The sequence below is a fragment of the Python bivittatus genome, unplaced genomic scaffold, assembly GCF_059951505.1.
Source record: "Python bivittatus isolate LINGU-HERP-01145 unplaced genomic scaffold, Pbiv_v1 ctg000480_np1212, whole genome shotgun sequence".
In the NCBI taxonomy this organism is placed as follows: Eukaryota; Metazoa; Chordata; class Lepidosauria; order Squamata; family Pythonidae; genus Python; species Python bivittatus.
Genome location: NW_028277075.1, coordinates 28906294 through 28926222, shown reverse-complemented (window position 1 = coordinate 28926222; position 19929 = coordinate 28906294). Strand labels below are relative to the sequence as shown.

The window sequence follows — 19929 nt, the reverse complement described above, 5'->3', positions numbered from 1 at the left end:
AATGGAAATTAAAAAATAGTTCTGAAAGTTACTGAAGAGGCTAAAAAAAGAGCCTCCCGCAAGGCGAACAGAATTACAAATAAAAGTGATGAAATGATTTGGGATGAAACTGAAGTAAGGGAATGCTGAAAGAAGTATTTAAGAGATTTGGAATTATAGTTGTATGTCAAAAAGTGGAAATGAAGTGCTATAAATGTTAGTAGCCAAGAAAAAATGATGAAAAGGAAGTTATAAATGATGTCAGAAAGTTGAAGAACAGTAAAGCTACAGGTATACATGGCATAACTGGAGAAATCTTAAAATATGGGTGTGGTTTACTTAGATAGCGGCTGTACAAATTGTTTAATGTGTGTGATGATTTCTTCTGTGCTGATGATTGGAAGAATGTGGTTATTGTTCTCATATAAAAAGAGAAAGTTAGCAAAAGTGAATGCAAAAACCACAGGGGCACTTGTTAACTGTACAGTGGTACCTCGGGATACGAACTTAATCCGTTCCGTGACTCTGGTTGCAACTCGAGTTGGTCTCAAGTCGAGGTAAAGTTTCCCATAGGGTTCAATGTAAATCTGGTTAATCCGTTCCGCCCTCTGAATTTGGTCGCAACCCGAGGCGAATTTCCCCATAGGGTTCAATGTAAATCCGGTTAATCCGTTCCGCCCTCCACCCGAATTTGGTCGCAACCCGAGGCAATTTCCTCTTCAGAGCCTGACTCCCGCCAAGCCTGCTCTGCATTTTCTTTGGAGCCATGCTAACACGCACACCAAAAACCTTCACAAAACACCGCAAAACACACCACGAGCCTCACCGAACATCTCCTTGCTACTGCGACCTCGCCCACAGGAAGCCGCAACTGCGTGACAGCAGGGAAAATGGCCGCGGATCCGGTTCGTAAGTAGAGGCAAGTTCATAACCCGAGGTAAAATTTTCCTGCCGAAGCTGGTCGTAACCCGAAATGTTCGTTAGTAGAGGCGTTCGTATCCCGAGGTACCACTGTACCTGGGAAAGTATTTTGCAGAATTCAAATCAAAAGATGCAAGAGGTGTCAATGAACAAAATTTGGGAAATGCAGTGCAACTTTATGCCAGAAAAGGGGTGGGTAGAACAGATTTTTGCCTTTCAGCAGATCACTGAGAAATGTATGTGTATGAACAAGAAACTGTACTGTACACAAGTTGATTTAAAGGAAGATTCAATTCATACATTGAATAGACTTGAATTACAAAAAATGTGGATAAATATGAAGTTCAGAGTTGGTTACTGAATGTGAAAAGAGCACTATATATGCATGAAAATAAAAGGACTAGATAAGGAATTCATATGGGGATATTAGAAGTGTGTTGGCTGCAGCTGTGTACTTTTGTGTGTACTTTTGTATGCAAATGATGCCATGTTGACTGAGAGCCCACTGATTGCAGGAAATGTTAGATTCTATGATGCAGTGAGGTATATGGCTTTGAAGATTAATGTATACTTGGTAAAAAAAAATAGAGAAAATAGATAAATATGGGAACTATCAGAGAATGCTTCCTAAAGATGGGAAAAAAATGAAAGGGTAAATTTTAAGGTGTGCACATGCTGGTAAAAAGGTAGTATGAAGTCTGTTGTGAGGAATGAATGTGTGTCAAAAGAAGCAAAAATTGCAATGTATAAAAATGTGATTCTGCACATATTTTTACATGGCGATAAGAACTGGATGTGTCAGTAAATTAGTGAGAATGGGATAAGATATGAGATAAAACAAGGATAGGGTCAAGAATGAATGGGGCTGAATAAATGTGGACTGAATAGAAAAGTGAGTGATCAGTACAAAAGAATATATTGAGGTGTTTTGATTATACAGTATAGAGAGAATGGATGGGGATCAAATTGCAAAACAAATACATGAAAGAAGCGTGGATAGGTTGAGAGAAAGGGGAAGACCAAGAAAGTTGTGGGTGAATGGAGTTGATTACTGAAAGAGAGGGATGAGACATTTAGAGAACAAGAAGCAATGCACAGAGTGGTGTGTGTCATGGTTGAAGCAAAGATGGTTTGCAAGGATAGAAAGCTGTGGCAAGACATAATAAATGTTAGTGTATACTGGCTTTAGCTTTATTTCCTTTTCTTTCTTTTTTATACTTTTAATTTTTTTTTTTACTTACTATTCCTTATTCCCTTTCTGGGAATAATTGCATAATATTGCTTATATGAGAGGGAACAGTATGAAGGTTATGCATGGTATATAGGTCAGTGCCTGTATTTGCATGTCATCTAAGCTGTTCAGGAGCATCTGTGTGTGTGTGTATGTGTGTGCACGCGCGTGCACATGTGTGCCAAAATAGTCAAGATGGTGGCCACAAGATTAAAGCCCACCCCTTTTTTATATCTGTCACATGAACAATATATATTTTAGAAAGGCAGAGTTCTGATTATGTGGTCACAGTTGCCATTCTGACTTTTTTACCACCACCCCCCCAGACAGCCCTGAAGCTGTTGTGTATTATTAATAGCCATGCATGTGCTACCATGTTGCCATGATTAAATACAATTCCTTAATGAGGTGGCAGTTTACTATTCTATTTGGAGTCAAAATGATGCCATCTTGGAGGTCCAAATACTGGACTTTGTATCAAAAGTTGTGTTAAATATCTCTAAAATAATGAATATTTTGGGGTCAGGATGACATGGTAAACTGCAAACCTCAGTTAGAATTACTTCCAAGGTGGGGTACTTGGACCACTTCCAAGGTACTTCCAACAGGGTGGTGCATACCACTCATTAACTGAACTTCACAATTTAGGATGTTGTATAATCACAAACTTTCTCTTTCTCAGTTAAAAAAAAATAACAGACTCAGACACTTATTTCTAGATAATTTTTGCTACTGTGGTTGAAGAGTAAAGTCCTTCAGTCTATTATACAGTATTTGAATTCACACACACAAAAAATCTGCAGTGGTTGAAAAGGAGCACCTTTCATTGATCCTTCCAGTGGCTTAAGAAACTAGTGATTTAAAAAGAATGAGGAGACAGTTAAGTGGAGCTTGCTGCTGGTCTGAGAGGAAAAGTGAAGCTCTAATTTCAGTTCCTCCTTTCGATACTTAAAGGAGATACTGTACAGCTTTGGAGGAATGGGAGAGAAGGCCTTCCACATGTATGACAGGAGGCAGAGAATTAAAAGAGTTCCAGATGAAGCATCTGTCCCTCAATATGGCTTCCCTTCAGGTCTGCTGTGTCATATTCCGGAGATCACAGCACTTTTTGCTTTATTTTCACAATATGGTGGATGTCAGCTCCAGGAGTTTAATCTCAGACACATATTGATACAATTCTAGAGTAACATGTTGCGTTCTTAAGTAACAGCAGTCCTTTGAAAAACAGGCAAGGGTTTTATTTTGTCCTGGAAAGGATGCTCCATGGGATTCTTGGGAGAAAGGTCAAACAGCTGCAGGAAAAGATGGGGGAGCAACCAGGGAGATAGGGGAAGAGGCTTGAGGGCTGCTTCCATGGGCAGAGTTCAGACCCTTGTATGCCGGCAGGTTTGCGAAGGGCCTGGGGCTGAAGCAGCTGCAGAAGTAGATGGTGATTCTTCATCAGTTGTATCTCCCTGTTCTTCCTTATGAAGGCCAAGGTTGATATGAGTCTGCAGAGCTGCGGGGGTCAGCCATTCTTTGGGGAGGCAACTTTGCAGAAAGGGAATACAGGAGCTAAAGTAGGCCAAGCGGTTCACCCAACGTGGGATTTCCTTCCCACACAGGATCTGAGAAATGATAGGGAAACACACACATACAAAATAATTATTGTTTTACTTGAAGATAATTTGCTACTGCCACCCTCTCTCCTTTTCCCCTGGCAGGAGAAAAGATGCAAAGCCTTGGCCATGAGGCACAGAATCAAGAAAAGAATCCAACAAACTTTACTAACCAATAGGTGGATAGATTGCAAGATGACATTTCAACAAGTTAGCCAGTGCACAACAGCTTAATCTATGCTTAATCCCTATACTGAAGAATCTTGATTCACTCATATCATTGATATGTGGATGTTACCATTTTTCATCTTAGTACAGACCTTACAATTACCCTGAAAATGGGGTTGCCTGTGGGGAGGGGAGGGGAGAACTTCCCTGTAGAGAAAAACAGGAGTTTAAAGGAATCAATAACATCTGGAGAAAATGGCAATATAGTTTATTCTGCATGCAAATTCCAGAAATAGAACAATTTTCTTCCTGCAGTGCTGAGGGTGTATAGTTCAAAACGGCAGATGAAAATGATGAACACAGTTCCTGCATTACATACCATGAAATCTTATTCTATGGTATGCAGTGAAAGATCTAATAAGCATTTGATCTCCCTCCAACAGCACTTGGCCAAGAGCCCTCTGTGGTCATATGGTTTCCGGTTTTAGGATGAAAGTTAATCAAAAAAAGATAATCTTATCTAAGCTCTCTACTATTCGAAGTGTCTTTCCCCACTTACACCTAACCACAACACAAACATGCTTTGGCATCCTTTGCTTTCTGCCAGGCCATCAGGTTGACTTCATTTCATCCCCAGTTCATGCTTGAAACAGCTTAAAGTTGTTGTTGGCTGTTCTGGTGTTATAGTGGTGTTTTCCCCTTTAAGCAAGCAACCAGCCCCACCAGTTTTTGCTGGGGATGAAATCTGCATCACTCAATGGTGCAGTCAGGTGACCCCTAAGAGATGGGATGAGCCCAGCACCTTTGGGGCACTTTAGGCCTGTGCAGGCGTACCCCCTCTCCTCTGGCCCCTGCATACTGTCTTTCAGGTCTTTGAAAGAGGCTGGTTCTTTCAAACTAGCCTCTCCCCTATACTCACCAGAACGATAGCAGATCAGCAGTGATGGGGGGGGGGGGTGCACGCTGGGGCTGCACAACAAAGCAGGAGGAAGACAACGGGTGCTCATTCTGCTGCTTCCTGGCAAAACCCTTTCTGCACCTGTGAATGGTTGCTCAGGATGCTTTTGAACATGGGTTTAGAGTTTCCTTATTAGCAGGGTCCAGAGGCCCCTTCAGTCTCCTTTGCCCAGAAAAAAAAAAAAAGCGGGGAGGAAAGATGACCAACTAGTTCAACTCTGCTACATCTGAGTAACAAGGGCCTCATTTTAATTTCTTCTTACAGCTTTGAACAGCCAAAACCCAAGCATTTGGATTGCACTCTTTAATATTTTGGATATTATATGTATACTACGTTTGCTTGCTTATTATTTTAAAAGAAAAAAAAACTCCATAAATATTAAGCAAACCAAGTGAAAGTAACACTAAACCAAATCATAAGGGTGTGTTGGGCTAACGTTCTAAAAACTTCAGTGATTTCTCATTTCCTAATCTAAGCAGGGGGACTTACCAATAGGAACAGTCAGAACCAATTAGGTTTCAGAATAGAGGCCTTAATAAAACTAATCTGAATCCTTGGCATTCAGCCAAACAAAGACCTCTTTGCTCTCAATAGTTTCCCCCTTTGGTTCAACACACACCAGGCTTGCAATGGGTCTATGCATTTTAGGCATGAAAGTCCCAAGGCAAAGATTTTTAAGTCCAGGGAACAGCTGCAGGATGACAGGAAAGGTAATCAGTGGCCCTCCGGGGATGGTTTGCTTATAATTAAGATTGTCTATGATGCTTGGGAATAATGGATTTCACTCTAAATAGAGGAACAACTACGAGTCATCTAATTTAATCTGTGGGTAGAAAAGAAAGGATCCCCCCCCCCCCATTATAGTAGGAATTGCTACAAGGCCAGTGTTTTGAGCCTGAGACAATTAATAGTTCAAACGTTGCTGTATAAACATATTACATTAGATATTTGATCTATATTACAACTTTGAGTTGTCTTTCAAAAAAAACAACAACAGCGTAATGATGTTGCAAAACTGACATGACAGTGGCACCTACTGGATTAAATTAGTTCACCAAACTATATACCACTTCAAAAACAGGAGTCATATTTATTGTTGATTTCAGTTTGGAAATGAGGGAGCTTAGAATACAAACTTTTCCAGTTTGGAATTTTTCAGATAACTCTTAATCAATACCAAACTCCTCCAAAGTTCAGTTTCAGCTAACAGGACAATGTAGACCTTTGGAGCAGAACAGACACTTCTGGTAATGGGCTCTTATTAACACATGCAGCATCTGTGCAGAAGTTGCTGATAAAAAAGTACATAAATTGCCTCCTTGGGGCAGATCAACCCCATCTTAGCTTCTGTTAAGACTGCCACATTGAGTAGATCACCATGCTTCCACAGATGAAGTACCTTGCCAAGTGTATATCAGTTGAGTCACATAGGCCTATCAACTGCCTGAATTCACACATCATGCTCGGCCATAATGTGGTTGGTTTGGTTTTGACTTATTTATTTATTTGATTTATACCCTGTCCCTTCTTCAGAAGCTCTTAGCAATTTATCTGGTCCCACTACTGCAGTTTTATTACACATATTAACAGCCCTGTGAGATAAATTGAACTGAGAAAGAGTATTTAGTCTAAATTGCTTTGTGAACTTCCAAGGCTGAGAATGGAGTTGAACCTGGATCTACCCTAACCACCATACCATACTAGCATATTGCATGTACCCAACCACTATGGGTTCTCTAGCAGGTGGCAACTCCTAACCAACATTCATGATATCCAGAGAGGTGGGGTGGTGGCAAGATGGGCAGCTGGTGGATGCAAGAGAACTCTCCAGTCCCTGCCTCACACAAGCAGCAAGCACTCCTCATAGCCATTAGTTAGTAGAAAGTGTTAAGATACCCAAGAAATAATTGCTATTATATAATCTATACTATAATAATATAAGAATGGATGGATGGATGGATGGATGGATGGATGGATGGATGGATGGATGGATGGATGGACAGACGGATGGACGGACGGATGGATGGATGGATGGATGGATGGATGGATCAAGCCATTTTTGACTCCTAGTGACCACATAGATAAAATTTCTCCATGATGATCTGTCCCTAACCTGGTATTTCAGGTCTTCCAACATTTCACCCATTGCCACCATAATTGGGTCCATCCACCTTGCAATATAATAATTGCTATATAATAATTGCTATCATATAATCAATAGTTTTAACGGGTATAATATCACATCTGGGAAAAAGAACGGCTGTTATTTCCTCCTTTGCACAAATATTATAACTTCAGGAGCACCTAGCTTCCTGATCAGCTGACCTAGCTTTGTTTTGAGTCCCCCCAAGTCCTGCTGTGCTGCCTCACAACAATTTCTGGGAGAGATGAGTGAAGAATGCCAGGACTGAATGCCAAGAGTATTTACTCCCAGCAGGGTCACCCAAGGCATGAAGGTCATCCCAGCTGCCCAGCTAAAGCAAGCAGGCACCTATACTGGAGAGCAGGAATATAGGAAGATGCTGGAGGTGGATTATCATGATTGATGATAAAATGCTAAATAATGGACCCCTTGGGTTGGATGGCACTCAGCATGATACTGAGGAAAAATGTAGGATCTTTTAGAGTATTAATGGTGTTTATGACATGGCTAGATTAAAGCCTTCAGGATATCTAGTTGCTGATGTTGTCATACAGGGGGGAAAAAATGCAAAACTGCAAAGACAGCAGGAACGTGGAATGTAAGAAGCATGAAGGGGGGAAGCTCAACACAGTGAAATATGAAATGAATCAACTATATATTGATATCTTAGACATCAATGGATTGAAATGGACTAAAACTGACACTTTCAGTCAGAAGATCACATTTTTTTACGAGTCAAGACATTTAAAACAAGGAAAGAATGGCACTGCTTTTTTAGTTAGGAAGGGTATAGCAAAAACAGTACTTGGCTACAATGCAATCAATGACCTAGTATGATCAATTGGACTTCATGGACAATCCTTTAATATGAGGATTATCCAAGTTTATGTTCCAACCACAGATGCAAAAGAAAAGGAGGAGGATGAGTTTTATGATCATTCAATTTAAAACTGACAGAACATACAAGCAAGATGAGGTATCTGGGGGTTGAAGGGACCTGGATGAAAGAGATCTTGAGACTGAGTAGTTGTGGATTTGGGGATCACTTGGAGACCTTCCATCTTTGGTTCTGGATAGGGTTGCACTGCTCAGACAGAACCTGTGGTCCTCCTTGAGTCATGGCTTTTGCTCAAAGATCATGCAGCAACTGTGGGCTCAGAGGACCTTTGGACAGCTCCATCTTGTATGCTAATTGCACCTATTTTTGGATCAGGAGGCCCTGCTCACTTTCACTCATGCCTTGGTCACCTTGCAATCAGGTTACTGCCATGTGCTCTACATAGAGTGCTTTTTACAACCACACAAAGTTGCAGCTGGTTCAGAATGCATCAGCATGAATAGTTATGGACATACCTCAATATGCTCATGTAACATCTCTGCTTCATGAGCTGTATTGGTTACCAGTGAGCTTCCAAGTGCAATTCAAGTTGTTGGTTCTCATCTGTTAAGCCTTTATGGTGCAGGGCTGGGTTATTTGTGGGACTGCTTATCTCTGATTATTTCTTCCTATCCAATAGGATTTTCTGGGTCCCATCTCTTAGGCAATGCCATTTATTGGGATCCAGGAGATGTGCCTCTTCTCTGTTATCACCTCTGCCCTTTGGAACAGCATCCACACTGAGATTTGGCTCAGCCCAACCTTGCCTGCCTTTTGAAAGATATTAAAGATCTGGCTCTTTCCCCAGGCACAGGGTCAGGATGCAATATGATCCCTTTGGGTGATTTTTTTTTCTGACACTGTTTTCATGTTTTGTTATTATTTGTTTAGTGTATTGTTCTTATAAGAATTTAATTGCTGTTTATTAATGATATGCACCGCCCTCCGTTGAGTGCTGCGCAGGCAGCTATAGAAATCACTCAATCTACTTTACAATCCCCAGAATGGGAACCCTGGTGCCAATCCCTTAAAGAAGAGGAAAGGGTTTTGTCACTAAGAGAACAATGCTTTCCGTAAGTCAATCAAACCAAAGAGAGCAAAAAAAAAAAAAAAAAGAACCAAGTGCCTTCCAGATTAAAATAGCGCTTGAATCCTGTACTGTACCGATGTGTAACTTCCAACTTAAGGTACATTTATTTAGCTCATTTCAGAAGTTAGAGAGTGAAAGTGCAACAAATTAGAAAATTGAGATGCTTAATTCTGCCTCAATATCCCACAGAGTCTCCTAGGAAAAAAAACACATTACACGCCTACACAGCCCATTTCTTCACTGCAGAGGAAGCTTGAATACACCTCAGTAATCTGACCTCTGAAACTGCAGTTCCATTGCAGTCATCTGCATGAAGCAATCAACCCCTTTGTGTATTTCAAAATGCTGCTGGAAGGGGCATTGTGCCTTTCTGGGGGAAGGAAAATTAACTGTTTCCTCCTTGCCACTTGATTTCCTCTGAGCTCCCCTTGATTCCTTTCATGTCTGCTAGCCTTATAAACCCAGGTCTGGCTTGCAATATATGTCTGTATCCCCAGTCAGCAAGGGATTGGGATTGGATATCTGTAGAAAACCAAGTGTCAGGGAAGAACTGTTGAGGCTTCATTATACATGGTGGAATCTGTTCGATTGTCAAAGCAAACAAGTTTTTCATCTGTGGCCTCAGAGACCATCAAGCAGATCAGAATGACTGATTTGGCCTTTTCCTCTTTTCCATTCTCATTATGTTAAAAAAATGCACAGCAATTTCATGACAGTCCAGAGACACATAAATAACTCAGGGGATGGAAAACTGCTATGAGAGAACTGCAGTTGGTGACCTTTTCTGTGACACTTCATTTAGATTGCACCTACAAATATCTCAGAAATCAGTGTCAAGAGAAAAGAGGTGTGAGTTTTTTCCTCCTTTTTTAAAGAGGAAAGTATCTGATCCTTAACTGACACCCTACTTGATAATTTCAGTGCTCAAGAAAAGCAAATGAGTGCCACCCAGTCATTTTGTTCTTAATAATGGAGACTTCATCTTAAGAACACATCAACCAAGAGAGTAATTGAGAGTAGCAAGAATGGATTGATGTGTCATTTGGGTTTGCCTATGGCTACAAAAGGGCACAGGGGAACCACACAATGATCCTCTTGTCCCTCTCCAGATGGACAGCTGCCAGCACTATCCACTAAAAGACACACTTTCATTCCACCTTAAGGGATGTTCAGTGATAAGGAAAAGAAGAAGGCAGAAAAAATATTAGGAAACATGAGAAGGTTCCAAATGATAGAAGACTATATATAAAATCACCACTATTTCCATACATTTCGGTGAATGAAGCAGGACAGTTGTATAACAGCTTTGCCCAAAAGAACCTTGGGGTCTGAATTACACATCCTCTTTTGGATGTAAAGGCTGTAAGAAAATCTCAGGGTAAGAAACTCTTTCAGGTAAGAAACTGTCTGGATCTTGCCCTGAGTATAAAAAATTCAGCTTGGATTCTTAATAAACGGAAACCACAGATTCTAAACAGGGCAGGATGGGATGGTATCAGTTAGGGTAATCTGTTGTATTATGATCAGTGATTCAGCAACCATGCTCTAATCATAACGGGAATTATTTTGGCCCAAACTGCCTCATCAACATTGCTGGAGGATTATAAAGTAATACCCAGAGAAAGAATAGAAGGTGAGTCCACCTCTGCCAGAGCAGCTGAGAAGTGATTGCAGTTCTTGTGCATGAGATGGTAAGCATTGCCCTTGTACTCTTTGCCCAGTTCCTCCATGATTTTATCCACATCTTCTTCAGTGAAGTCTGTGGTGCCCAAGGCAATGGATTCTCTGGTTTTAAAAAAAAAGTAAAAAAAAAGTCAACAACAAAAATTGGGCAGACAGAAAGACAGACACCATGCATGCTTTGAAAATGCATCCCTGTGATGCATTTAAATAGCCCAACTTCTTTTCAGGCTTCCACATCAGCCTGGAAAAAATGCTCCTGCTGGAAGAGCTGGATTAACTTTGAAGACTGGGCCCCTTAAAGCAGCAGCATCTTTTTTTCAGGCTCACATGCAAGCCTGCAAAAAATCAGGCTACTTTAATAAAAAGTGGAAAGGAGCTGAACTCAGACTCATGTGAGAACTGAAGCACTTTATCCAAGTCTTTTTCAAACTCTGCACAATGCCAGTACACACACAAACACACACACACCTCAGTTTATTTATCTGCCTTGTCTAACTAATGTTCAATGAAGCCTCCAAGCACAGCAATATTACACATTTAAATATGCTTTTAAAGTAATTCACCATAGCATTCAGTTTAAAATCCCAAATAACTGAAAGCCATTTTTCTAGTTTAGTCTATATTGATATTCTCATTAGAGAAATAACAACACATAAAATAGGGTATAAATAGTAGTACCACTATACTCATTTGGCATTTACATGTCACATACTTTAAGAGAAACACCTAATGTCTATGCTGACTATTTTAATACTGAATAAATAGTGGGGTCAAGAAGACATTTTTTGGAGCAAATCTATTCAAATTTCCTTGAGTTCTTTTGAGTATGAGATAAAATTTGTGTCGTTCTCTTCCCTTTGTTTTGGAAAAAAGTGTTATATACAGTGTTTATACAGCAAATGATTCATTCAGATTGTATTTGTTAGGATTAGATATTTGTATCTTTCTTTGCCCCATATTCTCGTCACTAACTTCTGTTGGTTTAACAAAGCAAGCAAGCGAAGTGGAACAATTACAAGGAATCTCTGCATGGCAGATTAACACCTGCTCTACATCTTGCTTTTTCTAGAATCCCCCTCCCCCTTGAAATGTGTTTGTACCCATCATCCGAGGTTCTCCAGGCACTTCATAAATTATTTATTTCGGAAGTTTCAGATTTTAAGACTGAGCAGCTTATTCAAATTACTCTGTTGCCTTGCCCAGTTTGCTACAGATAGGTTAGATTAGCTGATCAAAAGCCTCCATACTCAGAATCTGTGTGGGGAGGGCATGGTTTGCCCCTTCCACTTCCTTCTGCTTATTGGTGATTTCATTTGCTGTAGTTTAGCCTAGAATATGCTGACAGCTGCGGGGATGTTCCTGCAATTCTTCCACATAAGAAGCCTGGGTGGAAAACAATTGATTCTGATACTAGTATTATCCCTCCAGTGGCAACAAAGCAATCTGGTAAGTCACAGGGTGGGCTGCGTTTGTACAGTCCAGAGTATGTTCCAGTAGCACGAGATGAAATTTTGCAGCAATAGTAGTTGACGTGCTGCTTGAGGAAAATAAGGATCTGCCCCTGGCAGTTTAAGTATGGGGAGAAGATGAAACTAGGAAAAAGCATGTGAGAACTATAGCCATAGTCCTTAAGCCTTTGTTGACTCTTGTAAATTTACCTTGACTCTGAATTAAAATAATGCCAGAAAGGGTGCAGTCATTCAGTGGAGGAAGATAACAAAAGCTCTGCTTCCTTCCTTCCTTCATGCATTTCTATATGCTATGCATCTCTTAATGCAAATAGTACATTCTTAACCAGCCATACACATCATACAGCTTTTCACATGTTATCACTACAACAATCTTATAAAGGAGGCTGAGAGATAATGACTGCCCGAAGGTTGCCCAATCAATTTCTTGACTAAAAGAGAACTTGACATTTAGTTAAAAGCTAAGATTGCCTTCCTTACACCATCTTTTCCCCACCTGGTGTCGACCAGGCATGTTCCCATTACCCCAGCCACCAGGGCAATTCTCTGTATTGGCTGGGGATGTTGGGAGTTGGGAGTTGGCCCATGGTAGGCACCAGGTTGGAGGAAGCTGCCTACTGCAGGATAGGAAAGCCCTCTCAAATCCACAGCCTGCATTGTTTTAAATGATGGAGGGGGGGATCATTTAATAGGTCCCCCCCTCCACTTAAGACAATGCACTTAAGACTGGGGAATGAAGCTGAGAGCCACATTCACTTTGGCAAGGTGGAGTTGGGGGAGGTTCTTTGTTTTCTACCTGTGATACATCTATTTTAGGGCTTTTACTACAGTTATTTTCTATTTTCCACCTGAAAATGAGAAATTTTGCTGGCAATTTTCAAATTTCATGGTAAGAAACAGCTCTGAGAGGTACAAACAGGGGACTTGGAAGCTTGTCCATGGCTATTTTATATTATACTATTAAATCAAGATGACAACCCTACTGATCTGTGTATATGCCGATCTTCACATGCCTCCTTGGTTATCAGAAGGAATCAAAGAAAAGAATGGCTGGGGAAGAGAGCAGAAATTGGGACAATGTCCTGCAGGGTGGCCAGTCCAGAGAAAGGGTGGAAGAGGCCCTTACTTGAATTTAAAGGTCTCTCCAAGCTCCACAGCACTGCCTGGTGTGATCTCAAAAATCCCGCTGAAAGGATAGGGGTGTCCTCCATAGGCAAACTCTAGCAAGAAAAGAAAGAGACTGTAAATAATAATGTATCAGCAGTATCTGTGGTGGGACTCTGACTCAAGAGAAGATGGGTATGGGGTGACATTTTCCATCTACAGTTACATAACTTGCTTCTCTTCCCTCCTTAAAAGAGACCAGACAAGTCTGAAATCTACTCCAATGTATTCTGTCAAATAGAGCCTTCTTGCTGAGTTGGCTTTCAGTCAGCATCAAGCACCAAAACTGAGAGGTGAGCTGGTAAATTCCTGGAATATTCTGTGGCCTGGTGCAGTCTGCAGAATGCCATCTTCAAAAACAAATATCTAATTCGAATTCACGAAATATCATGATCACATCTTGTTTCTTTTCCAGAATTAAAGGGTAGCAACCAGATTTTCTACTTGTGCCTGACAGACTGGATGGGCCCAGGTGCTTTGGACTGAGTGGTGGTGGTGATGCTGATGAAAATGGAGAAAGAAGTAATAGTAATAAAACTTACAACAAAATGCTGATCCATGGAATGAGGCTGTACGTATATGATATCCGACTCTCCATAAAATGTCCCCTCCTTCCATCCTATTTTCCATTCAATCTTCCAAGAGTCAGCCAGAATTCTGTGGCCCTTGAGCAGGCTCAACCTCACTGAACTATTTAGTCCCCTAAATTTTTTTTCCCTTAATATTTTTCTTCATATCTTTATAGTAGAGTTGCCTAAATAAGCGATGGCATATAGAACAGCAGGGGAGAAAATTCAGCAACCTGAAACTAGCAGAACTGTCAGATTATCTTATTGTAATTAGAATATCCCTTGGAATCTGCTCTACAGATGAGTCCAAGAAGTAATATGGTAGTCAGATCATCAGGAGCAAGCTTGTAAGATGCTTGTTCTTTTCCAAAAAGCAGTCTTGACTGTCTTACCTGTCTTGCCTGTCTTACTCCCTAGCATTTGTTTTTAAAATAGGGCATCTTCGCTGAATAAATATATAGCTTTATGAAGGAGGTTGCATTCATTCTTGGATCAGCCAGAAACAATTGGACCAATTATGCCCAACTCTGGGAACTGTTCCCTAGAATAAAATACCATGTTCCTTGGCAACCTTATGCTTCATAGCAACCTCATGCCATTGCTAGGAATTATCGGAATTGCAGGCCAAGTCTGGAGGCCCAGTCATGGGAATGCTGAGTGATACAGCCATTAGAATACCAAGCAGCTTTTGCAGCAACAGCAATGTGACAAAGAGCTTTGGATTATTTTTATTTATTACATTTATATTCTGCCTTTCCACTAAAAGCTTAAGATAGCTTATATGAGAATCCTCCTTCATGTTATCCTCACTGCAACAATCCTGTGAGAATAATTGGCCAAACCTCACCTAGTGAGTTTCCATGACTGAAGGTGAACTTCACCCTAGGTTGCCCCAATCCTAGTCTAACACCTCAATTACAATACTTCAACTTCTGCAGAGCTACCCATCCAGCCCTTGGCTTCTCCTTGACTCCCTTCTTTGCCTGCACTCCTGGGCCATCTTCTTGACTCTTTAAAGTAACTGATAGCTCTTGGAACTGGATGGTGTAAAATTGTAAAGAGTCTGTAATTTGAGTTGCCTTCTGCCTTCCAAAATGGATTCAGCAATTGTAAACCACCACAGAAGACTAATTGCTTTTGATGAGTGAGCTAGGAAATATATTGAAATAAAGAAAAAAGAAAAATATCCGCACTGCTAGAGATTTTCCATTTCAAAGAAGTTGAGTTTCAAAAATTGCTTCTTCTAATCTCAATAACTGCTGGCTGTATAAGGCATCGGGTTACAGTTTTAATGTACCTGATCATGTCTGCAGTCATTTCCCTATTTACAATCTTTCCTTGATGTGAACAGTTGGACCACTTAGTAAGGTGCCTTTGAATCAGGATCAGCCCTGAAGACCACCATCTCAATCTGTCTCAGCAACAATCCACAGCTCTTCTAAGGACATTTCAATTATCTAGATCCTGTCCATCCACTGTATCTGTTGTCTTCCCCTTCTTCTACTTCCCTCAACTTTGCCAAGCATAGTCTGTCATCCATTTGTATCAGATGCCCATAGTAGCTGAGTTCTCCTTGCTGATTGTTGCCTCAAGGGAATCATCAATCTTCATTTCATCCAGGATGGACTGATCGATTCTTCTTGCAGTCCATGGTAATCTTAGTAACCGTTTCCAAATCCATAATTCAAGGGCATCGCCTATCCTTTGCTCCTTCTCAGTATCTAGTTTTCACAGCCATACATTATACTACTAGAAAAACCATTGCATTAACTGTGGTAACCTTTAAATTTTTCTGCAGTTTTGATCTATTCAGTGGGTTTTCATCTGCACCTTTGCTTTCCTAATTAACAGCTGCTGTTAACACTTAGTTTTTCCAGCCCGCCACTTATGTAGTATTTTTCTTCTAAAAAGATGGAAATTGCAACCTATACTATTTATGCACACATCAAGAGGAGGAAAAATACCATTTTCATTCTCCTTAAAACAGCCTCAAGGAGATACCACCACCACCCCTTTGTTTTTAAAACAAAGTGGAATATTTCACCCATTTTCAGGCATAATTCACAGAAAGCTCCATACCTCTGCCGTAGATCTCAATACCAGAATGGAAGACTCCAATACCCAATGTGGAGGTGTATTCATTTATCCAGTACTAGAGAAAGACAGATTTAAAAGCATTTAATGAAGAAGCAATGCTTGGAGAGTTTTTTCTTTGTTTTTGCCCCACAAGCTCTGGAATTGAAGCACAAAAAGAAACAACTAAAATACAAAACCTTTAAACTATTGAAAATAAAATTGCACAAAAGCCAACAAAAATAATTTAAAGAAATCCTTAAGAATAGCTTATCCAACGCCTGCTTAGAACAGTGGTTCCCAACCTTTTCTATGCCCCACATCCCTAGGAAATGTTTGATTAATGTTCGCACCTCCTACAAAAGTAATATCACATTTGAAGATGAAGAAGTCTAATTTCTAATTTTTGAGCCACAAATTGTTGCACCCCCTGAAATTCCCTCTCACACCCCTTGGAGGTGTGGGCACCCCAAGTTGGGAACCCTTGGCTTAGAAGATGTTCAAATGCTTCTAGAATGATCACTTCCTGAGCTTTTGAATGCCGTGACACATTTTTGGACTGCAGTTGCCTACAATCTGCGGAACAGCAGAATTGAGTTAGAATACAGGCTGTGACAGTGTGTCAGAACAATCACAAAACTAGTGTCTCACTTGACAGATTTGTCACTGGAGATTGTCAGGGGAAGGGGATGGAAGGTTAATGTGCTTGCACAAGAAGGAGCAGGTGGCCTGAGGTACATAAGGCTGGAGATGGCAGCTCTCTCAAATTTCAGAATGTGATGTGTTGATAGCAGCTGATCTGTATCTCTAGAGAAAAGGAATTGCTTACTTCAAGTAAAGTGCACAGTGAAGGAAACTGCAGCGATCCTGGCAAAAGAAGCTGAAACACATCTCACAACTATCACCACCACTGTACTTGGTTGATGGGATGGTGACATCTTGGTTAGCTTACTAGCCGTTGCTGTGCATCTTTTAGCCTGGGCCTCCACATTCGTTTTAGTCTTTTCTTGACAGCTTGTAATGGCACGTGGGAATGACCTTGGGAGACAGAAGGGAGAGCTGCAGACTGGACAACCGGCATGTAAAAAAATGTCTCAGCCCACAGAAGAGGGGATGACATGGGAAACATTTCAAAAGAGACCCTCCCTAGTTTTCTGGAGAGTAAAAGGAAAGGAGGGGAGAAATACATTCAGTCTTGGAACATTCTGTTAATGTAACCTTATGATAAAGATAGAGCTGGCACTCCTGGTTGTGCCTCTTGTCTGGACTATCTTGCTGGACTAACTCAGTTCTGCAGAGATCAATCACAAGGAAGATGGGACTTTTATGGAATCCTTCTCTGCCATTTCTGTGCCCTCTGCTTTTTGCTTCATGAATTTCAGTAGGCCTTTTGAGGACAAGAAGCATTGAGCCTTATTTGGGTGAGAGATTGGAAGGGGAGAGGTGCGAAGGTAGCCCTTTTTCCTCGCCCACTTCTCCCTTGGAGCCCTGGGCCAGCAGATGGGATGGGAGAGAGTAAAAGGCTGGGGTGAGCCTTGAAGGAGGGGGCTTCCGGAATGGGAGTGATAGGTAAGGCCAAGGAAAGGTTCCTTTCGGGTACCCTGACTGTTGCAGAGGAAACAACTTTGGTTGTGGGGTGTGTCAGCAGAGCAAAGGGGCTGTCTGTCAACTGTGGAAAGATGAAAGTTACAGATGGGTTGGAATTTCTTTTACTCTCTAGTTCTACCTGAGGGGCTGAAGAACTAGGGGACAAAATTGTTTCTTATGGCTCTTCAGGTTCGGCTGCAAAGAAGCACCAGGCAGGTAACTACAGTATATTGCTTGAATTTAGGTAGCAATGCCCTGGTCCTTCTCCTAAAAAACAAATCTACCTTCCCTAAATTCTGCACTTATTTTTACATCATATATGTATGGGATTATTGAATGAGTTGCCACATAGGCTCCAAGAGGGGAGGAGAGATATTTGGTAGAGAAAAAAATAGACAGTTAAGTAAAACTGTGCTGATTCCAAAACTGAGCCAACTCGCCTGAGTGCTGAGCCTTTTCACAAAGTTTACTCTTACAATTCTTCTGTAAATGCTTGTTCACTGTCAGCCCAACTAGGAAGAACAGACCAGGAAATCAACTCCACAGGAAGACTAGAACTACTTTTCTTGAGATTGGCTATAATAACCGAATCTTGTAAGTCTGATTATGCTGTACTTCCTCTCCCTTCTTATACTCCAGTGAATCAGAGCAGGGTTTGCCTGAGCCACTTCTGAATGTTATTTTGTTCCTCAGGGCTTAAAAAATGTTTTACCCCCCTTTGCCTAGGTCAGTGTTGTCCAAACTTGGCCACTTTAAAATGAGTGGACTTCAACTCCCAGAATTCCCCAGCCAGCATGGCTGGCTGGGGAATTCTGGGAGTTGAAGTCCACTCATCTTAAAGTGGCCAAGTTTGGACAACACTGGCCTAGATAATGGTTCTTGCATATTTCCATCATTGTAATCTTCTTTACTCTCTATACTCACTGGGATGGGCCGCTAGAAATCCTACCTTTCATGGCAACAACTTTGGCCATAACTATACAGAAAGTGGGTCCTTGATCAGTTTTCAGATCATACATTAATCCAGCACAGGCACGTGTGATGCTTTTTCCAGCAATGTGGTTCCAATTGTGTCAATTATAGTAGCTTTTAAAATAATTTTCAAGCAACTTGTACTGGTTTAAAGCAATTCTGATTCCATTCTCACACATCACAACAAATAAACCTACTATACAAAGAGAATGAATCTTTGACCTACAAAGTGCTTTTCCTGAAGATTGGCCGGTTTTAAAGAGTGCTGGGTGAATGGTGTCAGGAGAGGGCATAGGACTTCAGTGTATTGGGACAGGGTTAGAATTTTCCAAGGTCAGATTTTCACTTTTGAGACAGGCACTCAAATTCTTATTGAGCATTCCTCTAAATATGTTACAGATAGCTGATCCTATTTTATTTGTTTATAGTGGAGTAAGTATGTTGTTTGGGGGGAAACTCCACAAAGGCGAAAGTAAAATTCAGGAAGCAAATAGGCTGTTCTACTGTAATGAAGAAAGTGAGATAAGCCGCATGTTACAGATTTAATATCTTGTTCAGTTTAAATCTCAGCCTTCTGTCACAGGCACTGAAGACCTAACCTCCTCTGAATTCCTCTCTGCATGTTAGTATGATCTTGGGCATATCCCATGTACTTTCAAACACCACAAAGGTCTAGAAACCTGTTCAGTATTCTCAAGATACTGGATTTCATTTTACGTGCTAGAGTTTCAGCGTCCCTGATTCTGATCCCCTGATGATAATGAATCAGTTGGAATATTTAGGTAATTTCTCTCAGCTAATCAACTACGGTGCTGTCAACAATCCCTCTGCTTCAGTAGGACTTTCCTGCCATCTGGACTGTATATAGCTACCATCTCTGGATGGTCCTAATATGTTGGAATATCAACTAGTATGTTCATACTTGATATATATAATCCACTTGCCTTGCCTTTCTATTTGCATTATTGATAGTCTGCCAGCCCTAGTAGCTCACTAAGTACCTGGAGATGCATTTTGAATGTACATTACGGTTGCACATAAAAACAGAGTTGCCTTATTATTCAACAAACAAATCCCAAAGGTGCTTCAAAGGAGACAGCCGCAACCCAAATAATGTAAGTTCCTAATTCCAAACTGCCTTGCCAGCAAATGTCCACAGTTTTACAGGTGTGTCCCCTGCCAGAAAGCCCCTTACTGTTCCTTGGTCTCTGGCTGAGAAATCAAGGATATTTAGGAAAGAGCCTTAACAAGTGGAAACACCTGGTTCATCTTGGGCAGACTCCGAAGCTAGGCAGAATTGGGTCTGGTTACTATTAGGATAGGAAACATTGATATGGGTCTGGTTTCATTCTTGTCTGTAATAAAGAATCTAATCCAGCTGAGTTTCTCTATGAGACTTTTGCCAAGTGGTCTGTTCCAGAATAAGGGTCAATGTCTGGAATACCAA

At 40.9% G+C, this 19929-nt stretch overlaps 1 pseudogene; it reads right to left on the bottom strand.

Annotated features, from left to right (window-relative positions):
* Positions 1-3495: 3495 nt before the first annotated feature.
* On the bottom strand, positions 3496-18484 carry LOC103062272 (deubiquitinase DESI2-like; annotated as a pseudogene).
* Between the last annotated feature and the right edge of the window lie 1445 nt (positions 18485-19929).